This window comes from Atractosteus spatula, chromosome 3 (genome assembly GCF_055471065.1).
Source record: "Atractosteus spatula isolate fAtrSpa1 chromosome 3, fAtrSpa1.hap1, whole genome shotgun sequence".
NCBI lineage: Eukaryota > Metazoa > Chordata > Actinopteri > Semionotiformes > Lepisosteidae > Atractosteus > Atractosteus spatula.
Window position 1 is genome coordinate 61308529 of NC_142708.1, and position 17548 is coordinate 61326076.

The window sequence follows — 17548 nt, forward strand, 5'->3', positions numbered from 1 at the left end:
TCGTTTCCTCTGTAGCTTTTGCAGGTGGAATTCTTGCTATTATACGAAATGCCAGCCCACATGGGGGCTAGAAGGAGCCGTTTTCTTCAAACAAAAAGAGAACAGTGTTTTTTTTGGAAGAGGGGAAAGCAGGAGAGTATGAAATCCCATCTCTCCTTTTATGGTGTCAGTCAACCTTTGTGCTTTCTGGAAACGGCTCTCACGTATTTGTTTCTTGATACCCGACTCTTGATGAAGTGATCTTCATTCTTTGTTCACCAGTCTACTCCCTTCTACCACAGATGTGTACAAGAGGCTGTTGGAGTTGTAACATTTTGCTGATTTCTAAACTCTGTGTCATGCTCAGGACCTTAACAGCATGCTGCTGCTGTCACAAATTACCAGTTAGTTCTTTTAAATATCATAGATTTCAGTTCTGTGTTACAGAGCAAAGTTGTTTTTTTAACTAATATGATTCTAATATTTAAAAGTTCAGAATGTACTTTACAGCTACAATCTCCTCCTAGCCTGCAAGCTAGGTATTATCTTACTAATACATTATTCTAATCAGACAAATATATTATGAAAAGAATTGGTTGTTGGAAACTATGACCATTTGGTAATTAGTAGCCTATGCTGAGACTCATCAAAATTAACAAATCTTAAAGCTTTGTTCATTTTGCATGACCTTAATGCTTACAGAAAATTGATGTTAATGGCCTCTTTCAAAACATTTTCTATATAGTTTCGAAGCATTTTCTAAACAATTCTAAACAAAGAAGGTACACTGTTCGTCCAACATCTGAGGGATGAAGTTCCACATGTGATCAAACCTTCAGCAATCACACAATGAACCGCTGCTGACAAATAGAACCTGGATTCCTAACAATTCAGAGTTCATCAATGTATCACTTTTGAGTTTATTTTAATTTCAATTGGCAAAACCCTATTAAGAGAGTTGCAATTTCACCTACATTGAATATTAGCCATGGACCAAGGGTTCCACAAAAGGTAAAGAATGAATTAATCTACAAATACTAAAATGGATAATGCACCAAACTATGAACACTCACTCTCAACTGTTTGTGGTGTGTAAAAATTCAATGACCAGCTGAATCTGTGAAGGAGAATTGTGAAACATTTGTGTTGAATTAATAACTTCATGTCAGCATTTACATGCTTGAAGTTAAGTGTAAGTATAATCAGATCCAACCTTTTCTAAATTCTGTCTTTTTCTAACAACTGCTGAGGAAGTGAAACACTTAAACTGTGGTGAGTGCAGCCATTTACTAATGTGACACATAACTCAGAGATGAAATATACTGTAGATAGAAAAACTCTTAGTAAAAGCCACTCATAGTCAGTTTAAGCTGAGCAGTTCAGAGGAAGGCTGTACTCAGAATTTCCCAAGGAGCAGTGCACACCTGACCAAATGCTGACTGCAAGTGGGTGGGTCTGAAGATAGATGATCATGGCTTGCAATCCAACAGAGACCCCAGGTGGCTTTTTGGGTGCCTGAAATGTTGGAGTGGCCTCTCTCTTACGCTTATAAGATGCCAATGGCCTGACACTGACAAAGGACTTTCCAAAGCAAGCATTCCTATCATTGACATTTCATTTGTGAAGGTTACATTGGTGAGCCAAGCTTGCTAAAAATGTGTTATTCCAATGTGTGTGTGTGTGTTGGGGAGTCTATAAAACCCCTTATGTCTAGCCTGAAACAGACCTACAGTGTTCCCAACATAGTTGAAACTCCACAATATTCATTTTGGAGACTGTATACTTAAAACTGAAAGCTTCAAAATTAATCAGTCTGTATATTTTTGTTTTAATATAAATGAGGCTCTCAGAAGCAGAAACTGTCACTTGAAACATCTGTGTGAACATTTTTCCCACCTCATTCCTTATTTCTTAATTACTCAACGGTCACATTTTGAAGGGAGCTATCTTTGCATTTTCGTGAATAATGTAGATGGAAAATGCAGAGCAAGAAATGTTTATTCTTAAGTTAATTGTGTTGCACAACTGAACAGGAGTGTTTGTTTATTTATGGAAAAGCCTCACATCTAAGCATAGCCTGAACAGAGGCCCTGGTATGGACACTAATTTCTTTTCAGCTATCTCATGCATACCAGAGAAAGCTGAATAAAGGCAATGGAGCCCCCAACACAGGTTGTTTCTCTAAGATAATTCCTCTGGGATTTGGATCCGGTTCCAAATGTTCTTTTATAGCCTTTTTCTTCTGTTTCTCACGGAAATTCCCAGAACTGTCAAATAACAAGTGTCCTTCCTGATGGCCCTAAAGCATTTGACTGGCCTGGCATCAGATAAGGTTTGGGGTTGAGTGATTGGACTCTTTGGAACAACTGCTAACTGAGGCACTGTCAGAAGAGCAGTGTTTTTGTTTTATGTTTTTTGTTTTGTCAGAAACCATGTGTGGGGACAAATCAGCTTCATCATGCAGCAATGGCAGCTATCGGGTATCTTTTTTTGCTCAGCTCAAATCTTGAGGTCAAAAACGTTAGAAAGGCTGCTGGCACATCATACAATAGAAGCTGCTTTTAATGTCTGTCAGCTTAATTGTGATTTTTATGTAAAGTACCTTTAATAAACATTGGCACAGTATCAGGTACATTTTGGTACTGAGCTACTGGGCTATTTTGATACTTCTTGGCAACAGAATAGTTTATGCTACATAAATATGACTAAAGAGGAAAAAAAGATTATAAATAAAATATTTTTTTTTTCGATTGACCATTCTTGATAAGTATAAATTTAGTTTCTTTAGATATTTTTGTTTTTCTTGTTACAGTTGAAAATAAAACCAATATACCGCTTCAAAAAACATACATGAGGACAAATATATAAAATAAAATTAAAATTATAGTGTTTCTACTGCTCTTAGTACTGTCATCTATTGTAGCATGTAGCAGACCCTCTACACAAGAGATCAGGTAAAAGAAGTGTGTAATTCTTTAATCCAACAGCTGAGGCCCTTTATAAAGGCCAGATTGTTCAACCACAGAATGTAATTCAACCAGAACACTAATGTTACCGTCCCTTCTAATACAAAGAATGTCATGGGATCTTTGATGACTGCTTAGTCAGGACCTTGATTCAAAATTGCATTTGAAGGATCATACCTCTTAGAGCACAGTGTCCCCTATTACCATACTGGGTACTGGATTGGAAATTTTAGTCTAGGTGGAAGAGTGTCACCTACAGCTCCACCAACATCACTTATAGCAGCAATTTGACTTTTTTAGTGCTCTCCCATCCTATTAGTGACCATGTCCACTTTGGAACAATGGCAAGATCAGACTGTAAGGTAGTAATGCTACTCTCAAATGTATAATACACAATGTTTAACAAAGTCATCAAAAAAGAAATTCATGGCAATTTAATAATAATAATTAATAATTGCTTACACTTCATATAGCGCTTTTCTGGACACTCCACTCAAAGCACTTTACAGGCAATGGGAACTCCCCTCCACCACCACCATTGTACAGCATCCACCTGGATGATGCGACAGCAACCATAGTGCGCCAGAACACTCATCACACATCAGCTATTAGCGGGGAGGAGAACAGAGTGATGTAGCCAATTTATAGATGGCGATTATTAGGAGGCTGAATTTCTCCATTTAAAGGTAAAGAGGTTAATTGTTTCTGTTCCATTTGTTTGTATTAATGTTTTTTGAAAGAATAGAGAAAAACCAATCACTACACTCTATTATTCTTAATGGTTTGCCTTGGAAAGAGGCTGGGTGGATCATGATCCTTATTCTAGTCACCTTAAAAAGGGATGATTAAGTCTAAATCAAGATGGAGCCTCTGATAATCCTTCATTGTCCTCATCATTCTCTGTTTCAAATGTCTTTGCCATAACCATAGTAACAGATTCAGAGAATAAATGGTGCAGAAGCAATTCCAGAAGGACACCTGTGGTATGAAATTCGTGATAATGATGTCCTTTAATTAATACACATCACTTTGATGAGAAACTAATTTCCTGTGTTACTTTTTTGCGTACAATCAATCAGATTGTGGTTTATATGAAAATTACATTTCTAAACCTGTTTACAGTTTCTCTTAATTACAATATATGGCAGAGCTAGGTGCTAGCCATAATTCACATAAATCTTGCTGCCACTGACTCACTTTGTATTACACTGAACAGGTTATTTACAGTATCTTTCTTGTGCTTTATCCATTGGAAAGCACATCCTGGGACAAAACACAAAGTCCATGCCCTGTTCATGGTAGACTTAATCCTTCTGGCTGTATATCATTGAAATTAGTTTCTGATGTCTCCATATTGGGGTGGTATTTAAAACAAAATGAAAGAAAAGAGATTCCAGGTTGCTTTTTTAATGAAAACCTTTGGTGACTAGGGGTCATAATAATAATAATACTGCTCTATACTATTGAGACTTCAATCAGTAATTGATTCTGAGTTACTTACAGTAGGCCACTGTAGCACTACAGCTACCCAGTACCCAGTTCCAGTCTACTCACTAACAAACAGTCTTAGCTTTTGATCCACACCATTCCCTAAAGAGAGATTTTAAAACCCTCACTGTTTTGCACTGCATTTCAAGCATAGTTCAGAGCCCTAAATCCACTGTGAAAGTTATTGAGCAGCTTCTGCTTGCCACTACGTACTGTACAATCATTTCAAGCACTAGTGTTTCAGTATTAACAGTATTAACACTTTTATGTGTTTTGCCCATTACATGTTGTAGTGATTGCGCTGGTTCTCCAAATGATGGAAAGTTCTTAGTGACAGCATTAAAACATTCTTGAGAAGCAAAAGTTTGGTCTGGTACTTTGCATATCCACCCCCACTGTTTACTGTGCTATAAAGTGTTTCTGCTTTTGAATGCAGAGTGCGTCATAATAGTGATATTTAAATGGAATTTTCCTCTTTATTGTGCAAGTCAGGCACACAGTGAAAAAATCATTTCACAAGGATGATGCTGAACAGTCATTAATAACCCGGGTCATACCATAATTCTTTTGATGTGAAACAAATGGAAAGCTATGTGTCACTCTAAACTAAAACACATTTTCTATAACTAGGTCTTTATTTGTTTTAGCTCTTAGGGTTGCTTGAGTTGACTTAGTTATCTCCATTATCCACATTAGCTCCATTAAAGTACCAGCTAACAAAGTAGTTTTCAGAACTCCTGCATCACAATGTTTATCTCAACTCCTATATTATAGCATTTGTGTTTACAGTTATTCAGTGTCACAATAATAAAATTACTATTATTCAATATATTTAATTTTCTTATTGCATAAAAATAACCAATGCATGCTTTGAACCTCAGAAGTAGTATTTATATGAATGTATCAGTGAGTTATAAACCTATGTGTTGCTTGCATTCTTTGGACTCTATTCTACTTTCAGTTCCCAATATGAGGCTCTGACTCCTGGGAGAGCTTTCTGATCTGTTTCTCCAAGACTGAAGAATAATCTTTTGCAAGTGAATTAGCACTTTCAAATATATATCTTAATGCTCACTAATATACTCTAGATAATATATCATATATATCTACTCTATTTTGTTGTTTAATTTACTGTGTAAATTTATGTAAACTGTCTGTGTTATTTTTTTGTTTAGCTGTAAAGAGCACTGAGATGATGTATAATGAAATATGCCTTATAAAATAAGATTATTACATTATGCACATTAGAGGTACAACACATAAGACATTCATTAATGACGTTATCAGGTTTTTTTATAATACCATCAGTTTCCTGAACATAATGCTTTAAAAATACTCTACAAGGCTTTCTTGATATTTTTAGCTAGCATAGAAACAGGAATTTACTCTTCATACAGCAGAAAGGACATCGTTTAGGGTACAGCACAATTCATTAACTTAAAAAAGTGCTAACTGGTAGGTATTTTTAAATAGGCCAACAAAATAAAAATGAAATAAAAAAACATTAATCTTATTTAAAATATGTATTTAAGATAACAATTCCTTCAAGAATAAAATATGAAATGCAAGTGGAAAATAAAGATGTGTACCGAAGGCAGTTCTTTACCTGTCTCTTTATACAGTACCTATGTAAGAGGCCTCAAGGCATACTTTAAGTAGACATTCAAAATCTATTTTGTCTGAAGTAGTATCATTAAGCATAACCTTAACATAAGCAGAAAAAATAATTTCATTAATTCTCTTATATACTATGTTCTCTGCCAGGTATTTCAAGCCAAGAAATTAAGCAACACAGAAATACATATTATATTCGCTGTTATCATTTCACAGAAACAATCATATATTTCAATTACCAGTTATTGTTTGTGGGTTCATAGAACTCTTCTCTTTGGATTGGTAAGCAACCGATATCAAGACCAGCTTTAAAATACAAATTCTGTACGCAATTCTAGGTCCCTGTTTTACATTTTAGACTAGTTTTTAAATGACAAAAATATAACACTTTCTAGGATTCACAGCATGGAAATCCATTGCAAATCACAGTCTGGAATATTCGTGTCCATCATGTGTGTTCTCATTTCTGCATATTGTGACCCATCATTCTCTTTTACCTCCTTACTCGTGACAAGCCCAGCTTACAGTATGTAAGCAAACAGGATGCTGCATTAAGTTAGGATTTTAATAAAGCTGAAAGATATGACCAGTGTTTCTAAAGGACTAATAGCTTTTTTGCACCTCATCCAACAATATGACTGGCTGTTATAAATAAAACATTTGTGTACATTGAGTTAATAATATTTGACACACAGGAATCAAGAGTCTAAAGTAGTTTTCAAATGTTTGGCTTAACACTGTAGATCGTGGTGAATATATTCACTACAGTACTATAATTACAGATGAGTGGAAAAGCCCATTGTGAAATGCCACTGGACTGTGTCTACCCTCACCTCTCTTCACATTTTGTTCTGACAGACAGAACTGAGTTTTTATATACAGCAATGACCCTAAAAATATGTTTCAGTTGCCACTGTCCTGACTCAAGGTACAAATATTTCTAGCGTTTAGCTACTTATGTTTATGCAGTTCTGTACACAGCAGTCCACCACAGCCATGTACTCTGATGTGTTTCCTGCTATAAACCCATTAAGGTGTAATCTACCATCAAACTAAAGGTAAACTAATAAGGATCAGTCAAGAATGCAGCAGTAATTTGTGTCTTTACTTGTTCAGGAAATTCTGTACTCTAGGAATGGTGTCTAACAAAGCTCCTAACTGTCCAAAGATGCTTGGATGAAGATATTTCTGCTGAGATCTGGGAAACTGTGCTACCCTGCATAAGCACATATTTATGAAGGGCAGGAACTGATTCCATTTAATTCACCTCATGAATTTGACTAAGCTTACACCTTTCCCAATTTTCCCCAAGTCTGATTGAACATGGGACAAATGCAAAGACAATAAATGATGTTTTTCATGAAGTCTGATGTTGCTCTCATTGCTCCTCAGTATTTCTAGTACTATATGTCTCTCACTGCTCTGTTTGTTGTGCTGCTCAGCACTGTTTGCTTAAAGTTAAATCAGACAACCCAGGACTTACAACCAGGACTGATGCCTGAATTTGCTGAAGTCGCTTCTCTCACTTCTATACTGTATGTTAAGCCATTTAGCAGATTTATATATCTTGGTTAGGGATATGCTGTACTGCACTTTCTGAAAGTGGAAAAATAAAAGCACACATTATCCTCCACAGGAAATTTTCTTATTCTGTTTTGACTAACTCTTGTTTCCATTTCCTTCCCAGTTGGAAGGGGTCAATCCTACCACATATTAGGAAAACCTCCCTCTTTCTCTCCCTTCACACTTTCCCCTCTGCTTCTTCCTTACAAATGCCTTTTCAAATTTGTATTATATTTATTGTGAAGTTACCCACTTGGATATTTCATAACATTCACATCATGCATCACAGGCACTTGACTTCACCATCGAGAAGAGCAAAGTCAAAGGATTACTACTATTATAATGACAAAGAAGACAGTTCCTGTAAAAATAAGGCAAAGCGTTACCATGTAATTTAAACAGTAATTTAAAAGAAAAAAACATGAGAACATTTAGATTGGTTACACACAAGAGGATGGCATTCGGGCATATAGCCCATTTGGAAGCTGTCCTTTAGGGGTGACCAAAGCTCCGTAGGTTGGGGGTTAATTATTTGTGTCTTTTTGTTTTTACTCCACCCACCCACACCCCATTCCAGTTAAAATGTTAATTTTGTGTTTATTATAATTTTACAATAAGGTAGCAGTGACGGGATGCTTGAAGAGTCTTTGCTTAAAATCAGACACAGGAACAAATAAATGCTGGATCTAATTTTAACTATTCATTTAATCTGATTTTCATAATCCAGTAAAGGATTCTTCAAATTGTGGGAATGGCCAAATAAGACAAATAAGTTTGTCAGTGAGATAAAGGCACATTTCTTTATTTTTCAAGTGTTCCAGATTTCAGGTAAATAGTTTGTTATTAAGAAGTTTGTTTTCTTAATGTATGTCTGATCTATATTCAATACTCACTCAAAAAAGAGACAAAAGTTGAAACAACTCAGAAGAATACAACTGTAACAATAAGATTGTAATCTGTGCTAGAAAAAATGGTTTTCAACTACCTCCTTTTAGAAAACGGAAAGCATATTCTCTCTGGTTTGTAAAACTGTTTGAGAGCAATACAAGCTTCTCAGTTTTGTAGAAAAGTGTGGAATACAGAAATTCTCATTTGCCCCTTAATTCTAGATTTAAAAAAATATGTCTTTTAACAGGTTTTTTTTTACTAGCACATTTTTTATATATCTCAAATATATTAGGTCTAGTATGAGTTTTATTTAGTACTCGATAACAATAACAAAATTAAGCCATTCCAGCCACAATTTATTCCTGCCAGAACCACTGACTTCAGCAATGTATGAAATAGCTGCTTGCTGGTAAACCAAGGAATTAAAATAATATATTATTGACTATACATGATTATACTGTAGGTAATTCTTTAATTGAAAGCAACCTTTGAGTAAAATAAAAATATCAAACTTGTTTTTGTTTGGAGGGATATTCATAAAGTTTTCTTAGAAGGCTGACTAGCGTTATCTTTCTTGTAGGAGGAAAACCAGCTGTAAAAAAAAGCCCTTTGGAATAAACAACTGCAAACATTTTTTATCTGCTGAAACAAAGTTTTCACAATTTATTTATCCTGAGTATGAACATTTTCAGTAAAATGACTGCTTTGGAATACAATAACATGCAGATATGATTAATGTAATACTGGTCTGAAATGAAGGACTGCAATTGCAATTGTTCCTTTTTTCCCAAGAAATGCGCTTCCTGAAGTAGTACTGCCAAAATTTGTACAATTCCAGATAACTGACTATCCTGCATGGGTTTACTCAGAATGGCCACCTTAGTTTGTTAGAACAATGGGATATATAAACCAGGCCTGATATCAGAAAGACCAATTACCAGTAGACCCAAACCCCTAAGCTGCAGTGGTCTTCGCACAATGAAATGGTTACGGTCCTTCACAGAAATGATAAGACATCACACTGGCCTTAGGACAGCTAAAAGATAGAGAATGTAATCTGGAAACAAATGCTGCTGCTTGTAATTTATGAGAGCTAAATATATTCAACAATGGCGTTCATGAAACATCAACAAGAAATTAGTTAAGCTCATAAAAGTGGGAAAGGAGCACATGACAAGCAAATGAAATCTCAACAGGACCAAAATCTGAAACTAAGCAGCAAGAGGAACTGGTGACCCTGAGACCTCAGTGAAGATGAGACAAACTAGAAGACTCATTCCTCATTGCAGGGATTTTCTTTTTATTCAGAAAGTCTCCATCTTTAGTCGCATGATGGCCTCAAAAACCTGGAGGGAGGTTTTCAAAAAGCGGTGTAACACTCAACAGAAGTGAAGCTGCCAATGAAAAGTGAATTAAAGTCAAGTGTATCAAGGGCCTGGGCAACAACAGTCTCTGGCTCCCGCAAGGTTCTGTGCTGATGGACAAAAATCCTAGTCAGTGTTGCAACAGAGACCCCTGCAGACCAGAAAGGCTATGACATCTGTAACTGTGATTCTATGAAAGACACTGGCTACAGATTGAATCAAAATAATAGCTCTGCAGTGGCTACAAAAAAAATCAGTGAAGGACGCTTGTCTGTAAACATGTTCTAAAGCCATGAAGAGGAGTCTTAATGACGGTCAGACATGTGACCCCATTTAGCTTTCTCTGTCCCAGTATTCTAGCTGTGGTAACTCCAGGCTGACCAGAATGAGGACAGACTCTTCTGCTTGGCGTTTGCTTGTGATCCCATAGCGTCTTGTTAAAACCGTGTGGCGAAAGCATTACTTTCCAAGCTCATGTCCAGGAAGTCTGGTGCTCTGAAGCACCACAGCCTTGTAACATTCCACTAGTTTTCTGGCTTGTTGGTCTACCAAATCAATAAAGTCAAAATGTATACGTTCTTTCAGACTTGACAAGCACAAAAGATTTGTGCAATAGTAGACACCTCCACATAATAAGAACATCTGTAATTAAATGTGACATGCATGTGTCTCTAATCAAGATTCTCTTGTGAGGAGCATTCAGAATTTATTCAACAGACACTTTCATCCAAAGTAACTTACATTTACACTGCTGGGTATTTTGCTGGAACAGTTCAGGTGAAGTCCCTTGTTCAAGGGTACAAGTGCAATGTCTCAAATGGAATTTAATCTACTTTACAATCCCAGAACTCTTACTTCTGCTCACCTGACCACTAGCATCACAATTGCAAACAAAAAACTAGGACAGCCCTCAACACAACAAAGAATAGAATGAGCTCAATCAATATCTAACGAAAAATAATTTAATCTAAAGATCTCATCTTCTGCACCTGTTGCTCCGGGCTTGCACCAACTCCTGGCACTTTCTACAGTGCCTTGCAAAAGTATTTGCTCCTTTCCAATGGTGTCCCGTTTCGATAAATTACAACTTATGTATTCCCCCTTTTATGTGGTTATTTTTAATTAAAAACCACAATGTTAAGTGGGAATTTTTATTGGTGAATAAAGTTAAATATCAGCAAGACTTGCAAGGAAAAAAAACTAAAACATGCCAATTGCTTATTTATTCACCTCCTTTTCAGGGAGTCAGGTCATTAATTTCAAGCATGGATGTATCCACGAAGACCAAGGAGCCTTCATGCAATCCAGGAGTAAAGTTGAAGAAAAAAACATTTAAAAGACCCTGAACAGCATTTTGTACATGGTGAAGTCTAAAAGAAGTGTAATGTACAGTACTTTCCCACCCAGATACTGCATAGATCAGTCTGTCAAACTGAGCCACGCAAGACGGTTGGGTAGGAAAGCTATCATCAGGTCAATGGTGACTTTGAAAGACCTACACAGATCAAAGGCTGAGATGGGAGAAAATATCAATGAGTCAACAATTTCCCAGTCACTCCACAAAAAAGAGTGGCAAGAAGGAAGCCATTACTGGCTGGAGTCACCCTAGACTGTGATTAAGTGATTTTTCACTTAAATGTCAAACGATAAAATTTGACCTTGACCTACTGTCAAGAATGATGGTAGCAGTATCATGTAACAAGGCTGCTTGTTATCAACAAAGACTGGGATGCTTGTAAGTGAGGGAAAGGTGGAAAACCTGCTTCAGACCTTAAACTGTGGCAAAAAGTTACCTTTCTGCAGGACAGTGACCCAAAGCTGCACTGGACTGGCTAAAGAATAAGAAATTGGATATCCTTGGGCGGCCCAAAGTCCTGAATTGAATCTGGTAGAAAATCTCTGTTTTAATACTTGGAATTTGCTGTCCAGGAAGATCCCCAACAAATTGCGCCATTGACTCACCAAAGTTCTGACAGCAGTCACGGGAGGCTGTGTTTCAATGTTTCTCCCAAGAATAAGAACTCTTGAAAATTGAATTACTCAATTGAATCAGTCATGTGCAGCTTCCCAGATACCATCAGAAGAGCATGCTATAGCTCTGTTATCAGCTAGTTTGAAACACTGTGCAATCAAGGCAGGCTAGTTTTCTTCCAACAATATCTAATCTCCAGTCTTTCCCTAAAATCTTTACTGTTCATTTGACAAATCATCAAGGATATTTCTGGTCTGTGTCAGTGAAAGAAATGTATTAATGAACTCAATTTAAACCTTAAAATATACCTTACATTGTTATCAGAGCTAAAGAAAGTAAAAAACAACGATAATAGCAGAAATCTTCAGAAACAAGACTGTTGAAATACTTTGTACATAATTATAAAATCATAGATAAATTCAGAGTAACATAAGACTGGGAATTAACAATTTATAATAATATAAATTATTATTATAATAAAAAACAGTGTAAACTACAAAAAGCGGATAGGATCTTTCATCTGCAGGAACAGAGATCCAAGAAGATCTATTTTTGTCAAGCAGAAAATAAAAAATGAATGAAATCACGAAAACCTGAAAAGATAGAGAGGTAGAGAGAGTTATTCAAAAAGATAAAGAAGCTTCCACTAAGTATCAACATATTTTAGTTTTCAATTTTTCTTTACTGTTTTTACCTGACATTAATTCTTTCACAAAAGTTGAGCATTCAAGTTTTAAAAATATTCATTTAAAAATGCATACACATAATTTGGAATTCCACAAAATGGGCCATGATTGGAAATGGGTGATATTTTTGCAAGACGCTGTATCTTTCTGCTTTAAAAATGATTTTTACAGGTGAAAATTATATTACTTTTTTGCTTCCAAAAATAGTACCTGTCAGTCTTCAAAGAGGAACATTTAAATAATACTGCATAAGTTCTCAGGTACCTGACAGAACAATCAGAAACCAGTTTTCTGTCTTGCCATTGTATTAATGTACTGAGAACAAAAAAAGAAATGTATTACTCCACCTATGTACAGTATGTAAGCTTTTAGACAAACGAAGCATGCGGATTTTAGAATTTGTCATGCATAACTGCTTCGCTGCGATACACTTGAGTGACTCTGACTGTTGCACAGGCACTGACTTACTTCATTAGTGAGAAAGTTTGTTGAACACAGGTGTCGAGGTAATTTAACCTGTTGAAAATAAAGAAAAACATGGAACAGAACAAATATGCCCTGTGGACCAAGTGAACGGTGCTTTTGTGTCATTGGTATGTTGGAGAAACAACTCAGGTGGACTCAACAGCAGTGGAGCCAAGTCCTCCATAGCGATTACTCAGTGTGTTTGTGTCGACCACCCTGAAGGACATCATCAAGTTTGTCACTGATGTGCAGAATGACATGCAGTTTTAAGCGAGAAGCTTCTTTTGATGCTCAGTGTAGACTTGCGCTTTAATCAGCAACCGCCGAAGAGTGCAGCTGTGGAAATAACTAGGTTGGAGAGCTCTGATATGCCTGGGGTCATTCCAGGCAGAGCTAGTTAGCTTGGGCCAGTTCACTATGCTGACAGAGTGGATCTAGGTTAATGTAAAGCAGTACAAGGAGTGATAAATAACCAGTCATTAGAATATTTTAAAACATCTAGCTCCCTCCTCACAAATTTTCACTGTGTGATATGCCACAGAGCTACTTAGACCAAAAATGTCCAAAGACCTTATCACACAGTGAGAGACACCCCCAGTAGTAAGCATTTCTTCCTGCAGTAAGCATTAAGGATGCGTTTGCAGACGTGACCTTAAAATTGTTGTTTCACTGCCACCTAATAAACATTCCTGGGTTTTCCTACTCACTAGCAAAGAGAGCCATCTGTTAAAAAGAGCAAGGGACTCAAACCAGCCACCAGAGGTATTTATCTCAGTACAATTTCAAACGTACCCCCAAATTACACGTCATGATGGAACATGCGTCAATGAGAGAAACACATTCCACACTGCCAAAGGCTCAGTCAAGCTCATGACAAAGACAGCTATCCCACCTTGCTCCTTGGTTTCTGCCTGCTAGCTGTAGTGAGGAGGGTAGCTCTTTAAACCATTTAAAACAGGGGTGCAGGATTTAGACTGGTAATTTTCCAAAACAGGCACTTTCTGGTATAAAAACATCACAGAAGAGAAGCTATTGTAACAGAAAATGTGATCCTGAGAGTGTCTGAGAGTGGTTCATCGACAGGGAAAGCTAGAGTAATTTCAATAAGTAAACATTTTTGGATGATTCAGACCCCCTCATTATAAACTGCATTATGTACAGTATTAACCAAATCACTGCAAAACCAGCAAACGTGGATACACTTGTATGACAAAAACAGTGTGCAGTCCTCCTTTGTCCAAGCCAAAGCAGGATTAATTTCATTCAGGAAGACCATCAGAGTCTGGTTGGCTCTCCTTGGCATTTTTTTTTTGCATTGATTTTCGTCTCTCTCACATGTCACCCTGAAATCCAAGATCATGAAACAATGGGATCGCTCTCCTTGACACTGGAGCTCATTTCATAAATCATGGCTATGGAATGAAATGGGAAGATCGAGGGGCCAAGAATACATGGAACAGGAGAAGCAGGAGGCAGAGATGACAGTGACACTCACAAATGCAGGCAACAATGGAGAAAAAAAATCTTGTGCTTTGGGATACAGGGAAGGAGCAGACACCAATAAGAAAAAAAAGACTCAACAGGAATTACGAACTTTCTTTATGGCAGCAGTTATTGTTTGCCAGCCTAGCTGTTAAAGAGTTAAACATCCCTTGACAAATCAGCCGACACTTGAGAAGCATAGTTCACGCAATGCACTTATCTGTTGACTTGTTGTTATTAGAAACAGCTGTCAGAGTTCCAGTAACTTGGAGTGCTACTTGTACTGAATGAAAACAGCCCACATTCAGTGCACATGCAAGCCTATTCATTTGCTTCACCTGTCCTCCGAAATCCTAAAGCCTCAGAACACATGTGCGAGATAAAATGCAAAACAAAATGTGAGATGCATTTCAACTTGATTTAGTCAGAGTGCCATAAAGGCAACAATGAGCAATCATTTTAGCTTGTATAATGGTGATTTTTATCAGTATGTCTGAGAAAACATCATCTTTGCAAGATTTAAGAGATGATTGCTCCTGTTGAATCTACCACAATTAATGAAATAAAAGAAAATATGTACATGACTCTAGAGAGAGTTATAGATTATGAATAGGGTGAAAATGTTTAATTGAATTATTTTCCTGTATTTTATGATGTTTCTTCCCCAGGAAAATATTCATGATTGGCACAGAACCAGCGCTTACTTTCATTCACAGCTGACACTTTGTCCACTTGTCCTTAAACCTTCTTATGAGCTCACCATGCAGCAGATCTTTAAGCTCGCTCCTGATCCTGATCCATTAGGGATTAATCTGCAGTTTTGCTCAGTCACATCCGGGTCCATCCTTGGTGCTTGAACAGCAAGTTCTGTGTCTTTACCTTAATCTTCAGAGTTTATGTTTCCACCATCAGTGGGGCTGCTTCACTGACTTCACTGTAATGCTGATGACATCATGGGGCTGCTGCTGACTCACTGTGATGCTGATGACATCATGGGGCTGCTGCTGACCTCACTGTGATGCTGATGACATCACTGAGGCTGCTGCTGATCCATGAACACAAACATGCAGGTGGATAGCTTGAACAATGAGCTCAAGTCAAACAACTGCTCAAAGAGCTGCTTTTGTTACTTATGTGCTTCTTAAGAGCATTTTAAAAAGTATGGTTAGCCATATAGCTCTATGATGCCTTTCTATTCAGCAACCTGTATCCTCTGGAGGCCACAAGTGCATTAAAAGCACATTTTAAAATATTTTTATATAAAAGGTGATGGATATACAACTCAACTAAAACATAGTAAAACAGTGCTTATATTCTGCACTTGTACATCTGTGCTCATGTTTACCTCTAATATTTGTATCCAACACAGTTAACTACTGAAACAGGTGTTAAGGGAGACATTTCAGTATTTCCAAGGAGGCTTAGAATGTTTTTCCTCTTTTTCCCTTCTTGGTTCTGGTTTTCCTTTAATGTCCCCCTTACGAACATACAGATTATGAAGAAGAGGATATCATTTGGCCCATCTTGCTTATCCGGCGTCTAGTGATTTGATAACTAAAGAAGTTTATCAATCCAGTTCTTGTTCTTCAAAGATCCCACAGAAGCTGCTTCAGCAATATGGCTAGGGAGGTCGTTTCCTTGTGTTCTGTTGTGAATGATCCTCAATTTAATCCTCTCTTTACTCCTAGAGTCCATGTATTGTTTTGGGCCTTTGAGTAGGTCCTCTGTACTGACAGGGTCAATGCTTTTTAGAATTTCAAACACCTGAATCAAGTCCTCACAAAATCTAAGCCAAACTGATTTGATTCAATTTAATTCTTTAAAGACCAGGAATTAGTTTGATTGCACTGCATTCTACTGCCAAATACAGAAACATAATCTTTTCCTTGAAGCACTGTGGCCAAAACTAAACACCATATTGCAGATGGAGCCTATGTAGTATATTGTATTATTTTTACTTGACATCCCTTGATTTGAAGTCTATGCTATTATATTCTGTGCTGACACCACTTAGTTGAAGAAAGCAACAGGTCAACAAACTCTGAGAAATTATACATTGCTTACATACATTTCTAACTTCATTCCACCTTATTCTTACTGTGCGAGGTACATTCATGCTGCTAGGATGGGATGCCTATTCACACCAAATTCCATTGTCCAGGGATGTGCCCAGATTTGAATGGTTTGTAAATCAGCATTCTAACACTAGCTTCTACTGCAGAAATACTTGCAACTCAAATTAATTCTGCAACAGCTCCAAATTTGGCAGGGTTAGTAGCCGAACTGGTGGAGGTCAACCTATAAATTGGGGAGGGTCACTACTGTGGCCAATCAAAGTCTACAGCATGGCCCCACATAAAGCCCTTGGGCTGCAAGCTGTCCACCCCTAGCCTAGAACACCGACAGAAATGGGGAAAAAGTAGAGGTAACACTGTTCTGACAAAAAACGTCTGCAAGGTTATTGAAGAGGCAGATCTCATTTCTAGAAACACTTCTGACTTAGATTGAATTTGCTATCTGGAAATTTATTTTTTTTCCCGTCGTTATAAACACTTTCGAATCTGCCATTATGAACTTTTAAATAAAAGTTTTCTTCAATAACAAAAGTCTTCAGGGTGGTAGCAGCCCAAAGACTATCTCAGAAATGCAATATTCAAATAACAAAACTAGTGTGCCACAATTCCCTAAATCGCTTTTTTCTACACACAACTTATAGTTTAGAAAACACAGTCTGATTTTTGGGCAAAGAAATTCTTCCAGGTGAAGATAGAGAAGCTTAAACCCTTGGAGTACATTTTGTGCTGCATTACTGAAAGAATGCTATTTATTGAATTTAAATCTTTACAGCAGAGCTTAATCGGATCAGGTTATTTCATACAAGTGTGGCCTGACAAAAACATACTTGAATTTTCCTTGTTTCTAATCATTAACAGTAGCGGAGCAACGTGCAGAACAAGGAGTAGCTGCAACAGTGATGAGTGTCACGGAATAGGATGTGTTAAATGCTGGGCTATTAGGTGTGCTCCAGACAGTGGTATTAATGAGACAGATGGAGGGGGAGAATAAAAGACTATTTGTAGC